Source organism: Manihot esculenta, chromosome 15 (genome assembly GCF_001659605.2).
Source record: "Manihot esculenta cultivar AM560-2 chromosome 15, M.esculenta_v8, whole genome shotgun sequence".
NCBI lineage: Eukaryota > Viridiplantae > Streptophyta > Magnoliopsida > Malpighiales > Euphorbiaceae > Manihot > Manihot esculenta.
Window position 1 is genome coordinate 23334928 of NC_035175.2, and position 15861 is coordinate 23350788.

Genomic DNA, 15861 nt, shown 5'->3' on the forward strand with positions numbered 1-15861 from the left:
AGAACCATTCTTCTTCTTCAAATATCAATTTTGCTCACAACCATCCTCTTTGCTTCTGGAAAGATTCAGTCACTCCTTCTTTCTCGTTTATACTCCCTTGCTTTCACAGTAGTTTCTATTTTCTTTTTCCTTTTTAGAATGAATAGATATACTTCCTCTTCTCCTCTTACTCCCAATGGAGGTTTCGCCTCTAGCTATTCCTCCGACGGCCCCATCTGTGCCCCAGCTCCTATCGTTTCACTAATGGCAGCTCTAGAAAACGAAGGTAGCTTGATTAGTGACATCCCATCCGTCCTATCAGAGTAAGATATGTATTGCCTTCATGATAAATACTAAATTTCCTGAGAATTTTTTCGTGTTTTTGCTCCATCCTCGAGCATCCGCACAGATGACCATATCCCTGCAAAGGATACCATTATAATTTATGAAGAGCAGCTGAAGGTAGGTCTCTAGTTCCCTATGGACCCATTTTTCGCTGAGGTCCTCCAGTTTCACAAACTTTCAGTTACTAGCTACATCCCAACATCTAGAGAATCATGGTGGCCTTTTGGTTTGTTTGTTCTAATAACAATATCGAGTCAAGCATGACCTTTTTCTCCCAACTGTACTAACTGGGTACTCAAAGAAATGAAGAGTTATGATTTTTTAGCGGGTGGAGACGCTAAACAATATTTGATCGGATACCTTTTTTATTAAAGTGGTGGAAGAATAAGTTTTTTTATCCTTCGTCGCCAGACGTCTAGGGGTTTTAGACACCTCCGAACGAGCTAAAACCTGTAGATGGAACTAAAGAAGGATGGGGTCCAACTAAGGAGGGATGAGGATGAGGTTTTAGCCTTTTGCTTGACAATGGCTAGGCCCCCTCAAAAAATGGACATTACCAAGGTGGTGAGGAATGTCGTTTTGTCTTAGCAGAGCTATCTCCAGGCGAGAAAGACTCAGGATCCTCACCCACCCAGTCTTCCCAACTTTGGGGAGAGCACTTCCCTGGCCAGAGATCAGGGTATTTTTTTTCTCCCTTCTGCCTTCTTTTAGATTTTAAATTGCCTTACTTACTTTTTTATTTATGCAGATATGGCCAGGTCAAGAAGCAAATTTGTTGAAGTGGCGCGTGCTGCTTGCGAAGGCAAAGCTGTTGATGGGGCAACCGGTCCCCGTTCCAAGCATGTTTGCTGAGCAAAAAAAGTGATCATGATTCCTCCTTCTCCTCCCCAACCTACAATAAAAGATTTGGCTCACTCGCAGCCTAAGTCTTCTACAATGGGTGCCGCTACATCTGTTCCAATTTCTGAGCCTTCTACTGTAGTCCCCACTTCTACTGAGCCCATTCTTGCGAACGTGGAGGTTGATTCCTCGTGGCCTCCTAGTATCCAATGTCTGGCTTCCTAGCATCCAATGTCTGGCTCTGGCGCTAACCCGGACGCCTTCTCTCCTTGAAGATCCGAGCCTGACCATCCTATTAACTAAGAATGCTCTGAGGCCTGGGGACCGTCGTCGCTTGAGCGAGGTTAGGATGGATGAGCTTTTTGACAACGTTATGTATTATGTCCTAAAGAGTCTCGTTTGTGCCTATATGGCTAAAGATCATAATAAAATCTTAAGGCAGGAGTTTGGTGCTCAAGAAATAGATAGCAAGCTCCTGGCAGAGGAATGCTTAAGGCTAAAGACTTGGGTTGACAAAGTGGAAGGCACGATGAAAGAAACTTTGGAGTTAGTGGACAAGCTCTATGCAACCTTAGGTGAGGCCAACGCTTCCCAACTTGCCATTGAGAATCGAGTTAAAAGTGTTGAAAATCAAGTGGTCATGCTTTAGCACTAAGTCCAGGAGCTGCAATCTCAAGTTGATGAGAACCGAGTCGTCTTCAACAGGATTGCTAAATTAGAGGCCGAGCTTTAAGAGATGGTGGCCCGGGGAGGAGATATGTTCGTCGAGGTCAAAGACTCAATCAAAAAGGAGTTGGTGAAGGGGTTTCCTTCTGAAGACTTTGCTTGGATAGATGAAATCCTTCCCGAGGAGGACGAAAACAAGGGCGAGCATGAGGAGGAGAGGATTGATGATATCGACCAAGCCCTTGCAAAAAATGTAATCAATGTAGGGAATGCTGATGTGATTGAGACTCCTGGAGTCATCCCTCCTCCTTTATAATTTTTCTGAGGTTTTAATGAAAAAATATTGTTCTCATATTTTTTATTATCTTTTTGGGCCTTGTATGGTTCGTACTCATATGTAACACTCTTCCATTTATTGGTAATCCAAACTTGAATAATTGATAAAAATTGCTAAGCGGTTAACACCCGGTCATTGGTTTAACAGCTGGCCATAAAATAACTTGTCTTTTTCATAAAATGGGACCAAAACCTGGATATGTGGCCTAAAGGATACTCGCATTGTTCCATGAAAGGTCTTGGAGAAATCTGTATATGGGACTAACACACGATCATTGAGACTAGTGGAACTCGCCTTATTGCTTAGCATGAATGCCTTTTTTAGTGGGACTAACACTTGGTCTTGTGCCCTGGCGAAATTTGTCTCATGACCTAGCATGAATGCCTTGATTAGTGGGACCAATGCCCGGTCTTCTTGCCTGGCAGAACTCACCTTGTGGCCTAGCATGAATGCTTGATTAGTGGGACCAACACTTGGTCTTCTAGCCTAGTGGAACCAACACTTGGTCTTCTAGCCTAGTGGGACCTACTTTATGGCTAGGCATGAATGCTTTGATTAGTGAAACCAACGCCTCGATCTTTTGGCCTGGCGAAACTCGCCTTGTAGCCTGACATAAATGTCTTGATTAGTGGGACCAACGCTTGGTCTTCTAGACTGATAGAACCCGCCTTGTAGCCTAGTATGAATGCTCTTAAATTCTTTTTTAAGAAGGCAAATCTATCGCTCTTTGTCACTGAAGAACACAACATATGAAAAAAATACCTTGTTAACTGTTATTAATAAAATTTTCTCAGTGTTACAAATATTTCATGACTCGACCATCCAATTTGATTAGCCTATGAAACCCTGGGTTAATAACCTTTGAGACCCTAAATAATTCTTTCCAGTTTTGACTGAGCTTACCAGATCGACTGTTATATTTGTGATTTGCTTATTTTTCCTAATTATCACTAGGTCCTTTTACAATTATATGAATGATCTCCACAGGCTCCTTTTCAGGGGTGGTTTCTGCATTTGTTGCCTCGGGCTCAGATCTCCTCTCTTCCTTACCCTTTTTGGCGAACTTTCGAAGAGTGTCGTTCCTTATCAGCCTCTCGAGCTCATCTTTCAGTTGTTGACACTCCTCCATTGTATGACCATGACCTTTGTGAAAATGATAGTATTGGTTATGTCTTGTCTTTCCACTTTCTCGAGACTGAGCTTGGGTAGGCATTTGACTTCCTTGTCATTTTTCTCGATCCATATTAGAATACATGTCCATGAGTTATTTAATGTAGTATAATTCTTATACTTACCTTGGTCATCCCTCCTCCAGGAGATGGGATAACTCTTGTGGTCTCTTTCATATCCTTGCCTTTCCGGCTTTTGCTTTTGCTTTGCCCTCTTATCCTTTCTTAGTGCTTGGATTGTAAGGAAGCCTAGAGATCACTGCAACATAAAATTATGAAGCAAAAAAAAAAAAGATCTTTGTTTTCCCTTTCAAGATCTGAGTGCTTCGTTTAATTCAAAAGGAAGGATAAAGAGACTAACCTTTTAGACTTCACGAAAAGAAATTGTTCCGGACTAATAGGGCTGCTTCTGAAACGAACACCCTTAATGGTATCTATACGAATGTTTTCGTCTGGAGTGCTAGCTCTCTCAACGGATGGATTAGCTATGTGCTCCAAATCTGCAACCCATAAAATGATTACGAAAAAAAACCTCCTCACGCAATTCAAAGAAGGTGTTTTATGTTCACTCGTTTCTCTTAATCTTTTCATTTTTCCACATTTCTTTTCATAAAAGAGTTGTGTTCTATCCAATCATCACAGTATTGCAGATACTAATATATCTATGCGATAAGTCCTTTTCAAGAGAAAACAAAAAGATTTTTTATTTGTAACAGTTACAGATAAACTACAAATCTTTTAAATATTATTATCTTATAATAATAACAAATAATTAATATTAATAATAATATCTTTATTAATATTATTATTAATTATACTAACGGGCTCTTAGTCCATTAATATGACATAGCATATCAGTGACGTTCTTTTGTGTGTGAACCAATAGGTTCACATTAATTAACAATAGGTCCAGTCCAATAGGGCCCATAAATTATAAGCAGCCTCTAGTAAGACGTTATGACTACCCAATTAATATAAGGATCGATAGTCTGATAAAGTCTAATAAACAGAACATGTATTAATCCATTTGTCACATGATATCTAGTTTGAATATAAATCATTGTCAATGTCAAACTTATAATATTCAAACTTATGATTTCTCGATTTCTAAGTAGACTGGTAAAACTAAATGATATTGATCACATTATCAATTCATTTGAATACGGCCATACATTTTTCAATCTCACTTATCGAGGGGTCCAGAAGATATCTCTCTCAAAGAGAGGAACAAATTCTATTTTAATTGTTCAGTATCCTCTATATAATTTCTATTATGTTCAATCATAAACTTTATAATTATCTAATTAAAGACAATGTTTAGTTATGTCAAAATATAACAGTCCTTATGTTGGAAACTATGACAATCTCAAGTCAAAGGATTAAACCATAACTATCTTGAGATTCACTTATGACAATAACCCATGTAGTGATTTTAATGTGAGTCCATCCAATACTTTGTTCTCTAATAAGTATATATGATTATTGATTTATATCAACATATATATAATCATCTCATGATCATCAATCAATAATCATACTAGTCATATTTTATTATTATCATTATAATAATAAGTAACCAAGGATGTTAATCATTATTATATAACATATAAATAAATAATAATGATAATAAAACCTCTTTTATTAATAAATAAAATGACATACAAAAGGTCTAAGACAACGGTATAGGGCAAATACACTAACATGGACTTCATCATTTAGACTGATATACTTCTAGACTTTGTTTATCAACTATTGATACCGCGGCTAGGTTTTTTATTAAGGAATCCATGAACTTGACGTTGCGTGTTCCTTTTTTCAATGTTTCACACGTTATCTCATGATTTAGCTCCTTCACCTTTATTGCTTCAGCATTGAACTGTGAGATAAAACTCCTTAAAGACTCACCCTCTCCTTGGCGGATCTTCCGCAAGTTAGAGAAAATTTTTTAAAGAGGTATACAAATGATAAATCTAGATTTAAATAACATAGCAAACTGTATAAAGCTCTAAATTAAACCTGGCTCAAATGATAGTGTTATTTATGAGCCAAACATGTGTGTGTTTACGAAAACACTCGATATAACACGAAATCGTTGACATCTTGAAGCTGCATAGTCGTCTTAAAGATCGCCAAATAACTTCTTAGGATCTGCTGTTCCATCATATTTGTCTAAGCTAGGCAGCTTGAACTTGGTTGGGAATGTTCCTGTTAAGATTTTTTTTTGAAAGAGGCGAGACACCATTTAGGCTATAATCCTCCTTTTGCTCCTTCTGATACCTTTGAACAGCCCATACTAGCTTCCAGTCGGTGTTTTTCAGAGCATTATCTGATTCATCTTCTTCAAGCTCAGCCTTCCCTTTGGACCACCTCTTGATCGCCTCTGTCCAAGTCCTAGAGGTGTCAATGGAGGCTTCCTCTCTTCCCTTGGGGTTCGTGACCAACGCCTCTCCCCAAGTCTTGTACTGCTAGAGAGTAGCCTGCAAATTTTGGATGTATTGAATCATTTGCTCATTGTTTAGATTGTTGAGATCTGCTTCTTTGACCATTGAAGGCGTGTTTTATCCACTGTCAGAGGTGGAAAAAATTATAGTGCCCTTATTGGTAGCAAACTTAGCAACAACTTATGAACTACCAGCCATTTTGAGAGAAGGAATAGAGAGATTTCTTTCTAAGAGAAAAGGAGTAAGAGACCAGTCTTAATTTAAATGAATAGAAAAGATTCAATGGGTTTCTCGGTAATGGAACCAAATAATGGCCGGAATGAAACTGTATTGTGATTTTCTAAACCTGCAAGAAAGAAAACATGAGGTGGTTGGTGTCTATGACAGCTACTCCGATGCTCAAGTCAATAAATTGGAGAATAAGGCGAATGTAGAACTTGAGAGTAGTAGTATAAAAGAATTGCATACCTTTGTTTTTGTGATCATTTCCTTTTATACTATAAGAAGATGGAGTTAATATACCTATTAATGGTAACCTTATATCGAGACTCGATCTTATCAGGAGAGGACGAATCTTGGTGAAGAACCTAGTGTAACAGTGTCTGATTCTTCTTTTTCTCGGATGGGACTGGGTACCGGCTTATCAGATTCTTGCCACGTAGCTTTATTTTGTAGTAACAGTTCATGACTCACTTTGGGCGATTCTTGTGTAGCATCACAACTTCAATTATTTTTAAGTGATACTAAGTAAAATTTAAGTAAATTATAAATTTTTATAAAAAGTATTTTAGAAATAAATTATACTTTAAAAAAATTTGATCATCCAATAATTTTAAACTAATGTTTATAATGGATAAAAAAACTGAAATTTTAGATGGATTAAATATAAAAGAATTTAAGGATTTGATTTTAAAAATAAAAGGATTGATCCGTTAATTACACTAAAACTTAGGGAACAAAGTGTAGTTTATATAATATAAAATTCTTTACCTATATTGAAAATAATTTAAGTGTTCATGAGAATATTTTAAATATTTTAAATATTTATTCTCCTTTCAACAAGTTAACTAATAAAATTATGAATGGAATGACTTTCAAATTAAATAGATTAATTATATAGAAATTTAAATATTTAATTTTAAAAATGACTGATCCATTAATTATAAAAACTAAAATATAATTTATTCAAATATTAAATAGACTCCAAAATTTTAATAACTCCATTAATTCTTTAACATTTTTACCATTAACTACTATTACAAATAGCTTCTTCCTCATCTTTTAGTCAATAAACTAATCTTTTAATAAGTGTAAAAAAATTCTTTTGTTTGGCTTGCATTTTAAGTTAATTTTTTAAAAATTATTTAAAAATAATTTATTTAGATGGAAAAGTTGCATTTCCCTTAAATTATTACATTTAAAATTATATTATAAATATCATTTTCTTTTACCACTTAAAAATAATTTTATATTTTAAAAGATTAATTTATATATTAAACACAATTATATCATACTCCCATTAAGTAAATGTGTATTTCCTCCTAAATTATAGAATATTTTGAATAAAATAAAGCCTAATGATAATAGTTTCAAGACTCAATAACATTAATTTTTTAGTTTATAAAACTAAATTATTTAGTATATTTTTAAAAATATAGAAATTATAATATCGTATAGATTAAATAATAATTTTAATTTCCCATTATCACGTTTTGAGATTTTTAAAATTAATTAATATTATTTTCAAGTAAATTACTTTTTTTCATTTCAATAGCTCGTTATACTTAATTTTTGAGTTTCATCATTTTAAAAAATGTCTAGCATATTTTTAATTTTTTATTCTTTTATATAATTTCATCTCCTCATCCAAATTTCTTTTTGCTTTTACATCAATAAAAAATATAGATTGATAAACTGAAAATAATTTATTATTATTATTTTCTACTTTTAAATTTTTATTATAAATACGTTGTTAAAATTTTTACTGTTAGTAATGTTCTATCACTTATAAATTATATTTTAAATCTTGAAATTAACTAAAATAGGATCAAACTTTGGTTTTTTCAAATGATTGAATCGTCTTAATTTATTTTTTAAAACTACAAAATTTAAGTATTAATTATTATATAGAAACATAAAGTAATTAACTCATTGTTTTTAAATCTTTTACTAATTAATGTGATTTGAATGGCTGATATATCGATATGCCTACTATGAAAATAAATATTTTAAAAAAATAGATAAAAAGACTTGAACTTAAAAATTTATTCATTTTTTAATCTGTAAAAAAAAAATCAACCATATTACTCCCTAAATCCGGCAAAAGCAGCTCAAATTTGTTTTTTTTTATTTTTTTATTTTTTTATTTTTTATGGAAACTCTTAGTGCAACATTACATAATAGAACATATTCATTTATCTATTAGCTATGCAGTGTCTTTTGTGGTTGAGCACGTCGGTAGAAGTGGTGGCATTGCTTTGTTTTGAAAAGAACCAAATTCAATTGACTTATTGGGTTACACATCTAATCATATAGATGTCTTTGTATATTTGCCTGATATTGCACCATATCAATTAAATGGTTATTATGGGTATCTTGAAAGAAGTAGAAATAGGTTATCATGGAATTTTTTGTGATTTTTGTCATAATTTTCCTCTGTGTTCTTAGTGATTCCAATGATATTTAATCTGTTTCTAAGAAGAGAGGCGGTCATTGACAACCCAGCTGGTTGCTAAATGGGTTCTACCAGCTGGTTGCTAAATGGGTTCTATAGTGCTCTAATGGATCGTGCAATGATAGGCTTGGGTTATTGTAGATTTTGTTTCACATGGAAATGGGGACGAGGTACTCCTGCTTGGACTTAGGAAAGGTTAGATCATGTGGTTTGTAATAATAATTGGCATGAATTATTTTAGTTTGCTTCGTTTGTTCATCTCTCTACTATGTCCTTTGATCACATGCTAATTTTACTTTGTTTCGATCAAAATGAGTCCCTTCACATTCGACACTATCAATTCAGATTTGAGAATATCTAGTTATTGAAGTCAGACAGTCAAAAAGTTATGAAATCAAGTTGGGCTACTTCCTCTTTTGTTGATTTTACCTCTCGTTTGCAGGCATATTGTACTGCCTTGGGTTTTTGGAGTTGTGATTTTCACCATTCTTTTAATAAATAAAAATCATATTTATCGAAAGTGGGTGGACCGATATTTTGGATACTTCCATCATATTATGATTTAACCTAAGATGATGCTCAACATAAGGTTTGTAGTCGTCCATCAAAATCTTTTGCATGTAAACATAGTGCTTTCTTATGCTTTTACAACACTTTTAACAATTTATTTTCTTTCTCAACAGTTAAATAATTAAAAATAATAATTGAATGCGTCCAAAGTTCCCTAAAAATGTATATCTCAAATGTGAGAGGAGTGGTTTAAACTCAAACTTAAATGCTAGTTATTCTCACTTTTCTTATGCATTGACTTAATGTTATTGATCACAACAATATTTTCAAATAAAGGATCATAACAAGCGTCAATAACACATTTATCAATAATATCAATCCTAAAATAATCATCAGTGGCATCATGAAATTGAAAATTGCAAAACATTAAAAGTTACCTCTTTTTGTCTCGCTCTCAAATTAGTTTTTCCTCATGAATATCAACGAGTGTCTTACCAATTGTAAGGAATGGACATCCTAAAATCAATGGTATCTCTCGATCCTCCTCCATGTCAAGAACAACAAAGTCCACTAAGAAGATGAACTTATCCACTTTGATTAATATTAGTAATATGCCCTACAACCAATCTGTTGGTTGTAGTTAGATATTATTTTTTGTGAATTTTAAGTATTTAAATATAATTTTATAAAGACAGTTATTTATCTTTAGTGTTAATTTAATTGAACCTCGAGTAAATATAAAGTCCATGAAACTATATTACTATACAAAGAAAATTATAATGTGGTTATAATTGTGAGATTTCAATTATATTTAAGTAATATCTCTAAATGTTTCTGGTCGCTGTTCTTATCATGATTGTACAATTATTAAAACTATTGAGACTATTATATTTTATATCCTTTCATTTTAGAGAAAATAATTGATTTTATAGGTTGAGATATATGAGATATCTAAAACTAATATGTAGGTCCTTATTTTATAAATAAGCGTACTGAACTGACCTGCTTGAGAAATGCATATGGAAAATAATATGTGTCTATGGATTACTCAAGTGATGGTTGTGTAAGTGATCCTTTGACTTGAAATCAATAAATAATTTTATATAGAGACTTTTATGTTTTGATTCATCTTATATGTTACTTGGTTCATGAGTAACAAATGGGATGAATTGGATATATTAGAAACTGTATAAATGTATTTATGTGATTGAGATAAAATTTATCATTTTAAGTTAAATTAGGAAATATCTCATTTGTTCTCTACTAGTATTGATCATGAAACCTTGCGCAAAGTGGAATGAAATTAGCAAATGAAATTTGAAATTTCATTCAATAGATCAATAGCTAATAAATGAGAATTAATATGATTTAAGGTTGCAGACACGTTCTATACATCAAATGTTAAATTGGAAAATTTGTGATGAAGGAATATTAATTACGCTGACAAACCATGCACTGAAAGGTTAAGTCAAACCACTGTTGACATTCTGAATATTTGGGTAGTCTTGACATATTGCTAGACAATGTTCTTGACATTCAAATCAATTAATTAGTTAATTATTTTTATTGTCAACATATTTAGAACCTAATGGGTCACCCACATAAAAAATTATATGAGAAAATAAAACGAGAAGTTAAATCAAGTAGGACTTGATTGCATATAAATTGACATTGGGATAAAATTGTAATTTGAAAGAATTACGATTTTAATCTAATTAATTAAGTAGGGACTTAATTAAAATTGTTTAAGATTTATATGACTTGTTTATTAAAGTTCTGGAGTATAATTGTAATTTATTTATTTAATTAGTTAAATAAATAAACAAATATTATTATATTGAAATCCTAAAGTTTTAGTATAAAAGTGCATGTTATGAGAACCTGTGAACGACTGGCAGAAATACTTTTGAGAGTCTTCATGCTTTGTAGAAAAGGTAGAGAGCTAACACTCAAAATCTCTTTCCTTCTCAGTCCCTTATTCAAAGTCTAAGATTTGTCGTTTTCCTTCTCAACCAACGCGAACGATCTTGTGTTTTGTGTAAGGAAAATAAGTAAGGAAAATAAAAGGCATTTTATTTCTCTTTAATTATTATTGCTTTCTTCGTTTAAACGTGATCCATATTAGTGAAATTTTTTTTTTCTATTTCTTCCGCTGCATTCAATCCGATTGAAATCCAACAATTAATACATCCTCTATCACTTTTTTAGGATATGTTACTAAATGATTTATAAGCTACAAGGATATTCTAGTAGACTTTATTTCTCCAATTCCAAGTTTCCTAAAATAAACAGAGGCATTAAATTAATATTAGCTCCTAAATCACATAAGCCTTTGTAAATTTCGTATTACCAATATTATAAAGAATAGTAAAACTCCATGGATCATTCAACTTGGAAGGCAATTTATTTTGAATGATGGCAGTGCAACTATCACAGTCTCTTAATCTTCAAGCCTTATTTTCTTGGAGAGAATTTCCTTCAGAAACTTTGTATAGCTTGGCATCAGAGCCAATGCTTCAATAAAAGGAATGTTGATGTGCAGCTTCTTAAAACCCTCCAAAAATTTCAGAAAGTTCTTGTTTTCATTGCTCTTCTTGAGCATCTGAAGAATAGGAACTAGTGGTTTGTATATGGGTACAACTACCTCTATTTTAGTCCCTTTTTCTGCTACCACTTCTTCTTTAATAGGTGCTTTAATTACTTACTCTTTATTTTCTTGCTCCTTTTTTAATGGTTCTTCCAATTGCTTGCCACTCCTCAAGGTAATTGCCTTCACTTACTCTTTTGGATTTGTTTTAGTATTGTTGGGCAAGGTTCCTTAAGTTCTATTATATACCAAAATTTTCAATTATTCCATTTGTACCTCTAGATTACTAATAGCAGCTTGAATGGTTCTACAAGTTGGTTCTAGTCTCTCCCATGAAGTCATTAGTGGCCTTGGCAAGAATTTCAACTATGCTATATGAATTGCTTTTCTTCTTAGGTTATTAAAATCCAGGTGGTGCTCTACGTTTATGGTAGTGGCAGAGCTTGAGCCTATTGCTGATTTGTCCAACTAAAATTTGAATGATCTGTCCAGCCTGGATTGTAAGTATTGACATATGGATTATTCTGTTGGTGCCCCTAATTACCCGCATAATTAACTTGTTCAGCTTGTAAAGAGAATAATCCATCATTGGAGTCATGGTTGCTAGCATAATTCTCACAAACCTGCGCCACAAAATTAATAGAGTTAGTTATAAATTTATCCAACCTTCTAGTTAGGACATCTACCTGGACTTGCAGTGCAGAAATACAGTTAATCTCATGCCCTCCTACAGTTCTCCTGAGTGGAATCCTTTCTAGAGGAAACTCAAGATTTATGGTAGCTAAATCATCTAGCGGATTGTAAGCTTCTTCTGGTTCTTTTTTCATGGATGACCTTGCAACTATATTTTCCATAGTATTTCTTGTGTTGGCATTAAGTCCCTTGTCAAAATTCTCTAGAATTAATCCATGATGGGGACATGTTCTAAGAATATCCATCATTCTTTCTCATGCTTCATAAAGTGGCTCTTGAGTCCATCTGCAAGAAGATATAGATGTCATTTCTCAGTTTGATAGTCTTTGATGGTGGAAAGAATCTTACTGAGAATTTATCTGCTAAGTCATCTCAGGTGGTAATTGATCTAGATGCAAGGTTCTACAACCACTTTTTGGCCTTATCCTTTAGTATGAAAGGAAGTATTCTCAATCTGATAGCTTCATCTTACACTTCATTATGCTTGTAGTCATCATAAAGCTCCAAAAATTGATCCATATGAATACTTGGATCCTCAATAGGTAGTCCACTAAATTAAAGTGCATTCTGAAATATTTGTACCAATAAAGGTCTAAGCTCAAAATTAGTAGCTTTTATACCAGGTCGAATAATGCTAGATCCAATTTGGCTTATATCAAGTATGATATAATCTCGAAGAGTTTTGTGGTTCTATGGTCTAACTCCATCACCACCTACTGTATTTTTATTGTTTCCATCACATGCTCTAACAACTACTACATCTTCAACCATCTTTGATTTAGCTTCAATTCAATTTCTATTAGTGTAGTACTCTTTCTTTCTATTCTTATGAAAAGTGCATTCGATTTCTAGGTCGTACTACAAATGTTTAACGATAACCTTATTTTTTGTGCACTATTTATAAAAAAAAAGAAAATAAAAATTAATAAAATAAAATGCCTAAAGTAATAATAGAGTTTACTATTTGATATTAATGTTATCGGTCCTCAGCAACAATGCCAAAAATTTGATAGGGCAATATCTACAAGTGTATGAAATCATCTCAAATAATAAAGTATTGAGTAGAGTATCATATCTGCATGGACTGAAAATTAAGTACCAAAATATAAATAAATCTAATTATTATTTAGACTATTGCATGTGAAGATGATTAAAAATATTAAATCTAATTTAATTAGAATAAAAACAAAAATTTTCACAAATGTAAAAATCACGAAATCAATTTATATTAAGCACCAAGGTACCTTGATTTCACTTGGACGTGATTCAATTAGTTCATCTGGTTAACAATTCAATTTGAAGTACTAAAATTAGTGCAAATAATAAGATAATTGACCCTCTCCCGAGTAAGACTAAATTAATTAACTAAAAGTTATCACCTATCTCCCAATAATATGATAATTCTCTAATTAATTTCTCGAAACTGTTCTTATTGTTTAAAACTTTATAGATCAAATATTTATTCCCAATCCAATTAATAACTTGTAATATTCAATTCCCTATATCTCAAGATAAAATTATTCAAGTATCCACAAACCGTAAGTATTATCTCAAGAATTAGATAATAATTTAGGTAAAGAAATCAACTCAAATAAATTAAATAAAATCTACAATCCAAGTTAATTATAAAATCACAAACAAATCTAGTATAAGAATTTAGTTACTCATAATTAAGGAATCACAAACAAATTCCATTAAAAAAATTAAAAATCATCTCAAAGTAATTTTGAAAAATAAATCAATAGAATAAGAAAAAAAAAATAAAAACTTTAAATGTGCAAATTCTTCCTTCCAAGTCTCCAAAATCTTTCTCTTGGACTCCTTCACAATCTTTGCAATGTAGGGGTATGAAAAAGCCATTAAAAGATACCGAAACCCTTAAAAATAATGTATTTATAACCCATTAAGACTCTTTTTCTGTAACTCTAAGAGTAAACTTGAAAAATTAACTTTTTTTTTCTATAAAAAAGTAGGACTTTACTTTCAAAAAAAAAAAAAAGTAGGACTTTACATTTGAAGACCATGAAACATGAGGTAGAATGAGAAAATACAGGACAACCATGGATTACAAGATGCTACCCTTTTTTTTTTTTTTCCGCACTTTTTCCCTTTTATGTATTTAATTACATAAACACGAGTTCAAGTGTCAAACACGGATAGAGATGGATTACATAGGTTTGCCCTGTGTTCTTCTTTATTTCTTCTAAGAGTGCTTCTAAATTTTCTAAGTCTCTTTTGAACATTAGATAAATATCAAAAACATTATCAAAATAAATTCATATTTTTAAAGTAGAAATTAGAATAAGAAGTTAAATTTAATTAATGAATATTAAAAATATTAATGAAATAAAAATTTTAAAATAAAAGTATATAAAATCACGAATTCTTTTTTAATGAATTAACAATTAACAATTATTTCACTTAAATATCTCAAATTCTTCTAAATTTTACAATTTAACTATACTATAAATTGAAAGTGAGAAATAGTTTTTATTTGTTAAATTAATTTTAAGAATTAATTAAGAAAATATTAAAATATATAAATTTATTAATATTTAAAAATTTAAATTGAGCAGATGACTCTTTTTAAAGTATCTATAATTTCTCTAATAATTATAAATTATATTTTCATAATTTTTATTTATCTTTCCTGTTTTAGTTGTACTAATATTACTGTGACTATTATACTCTATTTAATTTTATTTTATTTTCAAAAAAACCTTTTAAAACATCTCTTAATATTAATAAAATTTAATATTTTTAAAATGAATATAATTGAAAAGTTGATAAAAAAATATTATCTTTTTCAACATATTTAAAAAAGTAAAATGAAAAAAATAATGTGACGGAAGAATATAATTTGATTATTTAAATTAATTTAGTTGTTGATAAAAATAATTATAAATATAGAAAACATAAGAGAATTAAATTTAAGGAATAAGAATTATTAAAATACTACGTCCAAATATTTAATAGTGAAGAAAAATTAATAAAGTAATAAATACTAATTGATAATAAGTTTAAATTTAATTAATAGGTGCTATTGAAGTATTAGATAATTTTGATAAGAATTATTAAATATTAAAATATATTATTATTTGAATATTAGATGATTATAAAAATCAGATTATAAATAACTCAACATAAGTTTTAACTTTGATTAGATGATACTAAGACATAAACAATTATAAAAGTATTATTAAATATTAAAATTGATTATTAATTTAAATATTAGATAATTTTGAATAAATTAAAATTTAATTAATAGATAATATTAAAATAAAAAATAATTAAATATAAATATATTTAAATATAAAATAAATTAGTTGAAATAATATAGTGAATATTCACAACGAAATAAATTAATTGAAATAATATAATTAATATTTAAAAATTAGCAAACAAGATAGTTCCTTTTTTACATAAATATAATATAATTTAGTATTTAATTAGTGATGTTATATATAACTGCCCAAAGTAAGTTATGAATTTTCATTATATAACAGGATCACGTGGTAAAAATCTAATAAGTAGAAAACGCGGTCTAGACAGAGTAAAAGAAGATCTGGACATATTAACCTCCAGTTTCTCACCAAGGCTCGCCATTCCCTCGACAGGCC

At 31.0% G+C, this 15861-nt stretch overlaps 1 non-coding gene across 1 annotated transcript; it reads left to right on the top strand.

Moving 5' to 3' along the window:
* Positions 1-12451: 12451 nt before the first annotated feature.
* LOC122722040 lies at positions 12452-12559 on the top strand. Its single transcript, XR_006348891.1, has one exon. It is a non-coding gene; the product is annotated as a small nucleolar RNA R71 (small nucleolar RNA).
* Positions 12560-15861: the final 3302 nt, after the last annotated feature.